Genomic DNA, 2,478 nt, shown 5'->3' with positions numbered 1-2,478 from the left:
GCATGCTGGATAAGGTAAGAAGATTGAAATATGATTGAAATGTAAAGTCGAAGATTAAAGGGAAAAGTAGACAGAAAAGTGTAACGGGTGCAGTTCGAGTTGGACATACGAAGTAAGTCCATTATTTTATACTGTTGTTGATATTGGGCGCCCTGTGTGGCGGTGATATGAATATATATATATATATATATATATATATATATATATGTTGGCCCTGTGAGGCATTGTTAATATATCCTGAGTGCAGTTTGGGATAGTAAGGAATATAGAGGAAACTCTGCCAAATTGTTTTGTTTGAAATAAAAAGAGAATGAGATATAAGGTTGTAGTATATCTTGAGAGATTGTATCCACGGTAACGATAAGATCCGCCTAAACTAGGAGTATAATTGACTTTGGGAAATAAGTAAATTGCGGTATAGGTGGTAATTAGAAGGTCGATACTGATATGGTGAGAAAAATAGTGGTGGATATGAACATCTTAAGACTGCCTGCGAGGTATTAAGGATGAGAATGACGAGGAAGGATAAGGGGGTTAAGTACGCTTGCTCCACAAGGTGGAATTAGTCTAGAGTAAGGATCGTGAATAAAGGTTAAGAAATATTACCTTTCAGGATTGCCCATGAGCAGAATATAGTATGAATATAATGAGGATCATCATGGAAGTATGTAGGGCCTAGAAATGAAGTAACTAAAGAATGTAATTATGAGTAAGATTAGGAGTCAGCATTGAGTACACGATAAGGATGAAAGCATATGAAGCAGAAAGGGGTATTGTGTATATGTACCTCCACCGTGGAAAATAGTAAGACCCCTCAAGGATGTGGGAGGTAGCTATACAAGACCATTGATGCGTTGCGAGTCCATTAAGAGGAATAAGTGGTATTTACTGGGATGAAGATAGTGTTATAGCAAAGCTAGAAACACATGTCATCAGAGTATAAGTGCCCCCGAATGGAGAATCGGACACGATTATAAGCACTAGTGACGTACTGATTAGGATGAAGGAAATGCGGCTTCGACTAAGCTACTACATTAGTTATATGACTCGAGTACCAGTACTTGGACTACATTGTGTACTATTTATCAAGAATTCTAAGCACCCCATGGTTGTATTAAGGTTTCTTACAGGGGCAACCTAAAGTATAGATGAGTTAACAGAAGGTGTAGATATGGTGTAGTATGTCAAATGTGTTGGAATAGAATCATATGCGTATGAACAGTTGAAAATAAATAGAGGATGACATGGGTAGGCCCTAAAGGGGGGAAGTGGACGAGAGAAATACACGCATGAGATGAAATCAATTGACACTATCACATGTTGACAGGAACGCTTAAATTTCAAGTGAGATCCCATATTGGCACAAGTTACAGGAGCTCGAGGCCAACAATAAATAGATAGGAGCTGTTGTATCTGAGACCATGCGAAGAATCATTGGTAGAACCCTAAGGTATGGTTGCCTACCACAAGGGGTGAATATGATAAGAGAGTAGAACTGAGCAAACTAAGGACCGTGTAAAGGGTAGTAGGGATGTGTTTGGGTAAAGATTAAGATATGGCAACAACGTCATTGGCCGCTGATATGGTGATATACAAGTAGCAAGGAAAAAGAATAGAAAATCTCTTATGGTATGAAATAAGGAGACCAAGGAGTACATAAAGGAAGAAAAGAAAGGAGTAGGACAAAATAGCATTGGCGCGAGCAAGTTCTAGTGTGAAGTCGATATGTGAAGCAAGATAGGCCGGGAAATGAAAAGATTATGTCTATCTTATACAGGTTGTATCAGAATGGATATGTAACCTATGGATATGTATATGTTGAGTATAGGTTCAAGTGAGAAGTACACGAGAAAAGGAACTAGGATGTTTTGGATATGTTATAGAGAGATGTCAAGATGGGTTAGACCAAACTATCGAGATGGGGTGAGTACTAAGGGAAAAATAGGACCTAGCCGTAATTGAACCAACGATCTATCCCGATGTCGAGTGTAAGGCAGGGACGGAGAGGGAAAGGAGAAGCATGAAGACTAGCAAGAAGACGCTAAGGTAAATCTTGGGCTAGGTTGAGTGCCTTCGCACATTATTGCAAGGATTACAATGGAACGTGACACAAGGACTTCCCAGGGGGGTCACCCATCCTAGTACTACTCTCGCCCAAGCACGTTTAACTTTGAAATTCTGGTGGAATACGGTGTGTTAGTGCTGCTATGATCGCACAAGATGGAAGAATCCAAACTAGCAGCGAAGCAACGACACAAGATTATGTACCTAGAGTGTTATAAGTTACGTTAAGGGAATTATAAAAGGGCTTAAGCAAAGCAAGCAGGATTAGCTGATTACTAATAGATGGCGCACTTGTATGCCACAGTTCTTCAACATAATACCAGTTAATGATAGGCAAACCACGGAACGGCTATACAGGTCATTGTATGAGAGGACTTCAGCACAACTTGGTAGCCGACTCTGATGGGCAAAAAG

The 2,478-nt window shown here is 39.9% G+C and overlaps 1 pseudogene; it reads right to left on the bottom strand.

Annotated features, from left to right (window-relative positions):
• Nucleotides 1-2,099: 2,099 nt before the first annotated feature.
• On the bottom strand, nt 2,100-2,219 carry LOC129888085 (5S ribosomal RNA; annotated as a pseudogene).
• Nucleotides 2,220-2,478: the final 259 nt, after the last annotated feature.

The sequence above is a fragment of the Solanum dulcamara genome, chromosome 4 (genome assembly GCF_947179165.1).
Source record: "Solanum dulcamara chromosome 4, daSolDulc1.2, whole genome shotgun sequence".
Lineage (NCBI taxonomy): Eukaryota > Viridiplantae > Streptophyta > Magnoliopsida > Solanales > Solanaceae > Solanum > Solanum dulcamara.
Note: the sequence above shows the minus strand (reverse complement) of the source record. Positions and strands in the feature narration are given on the sequence as shown.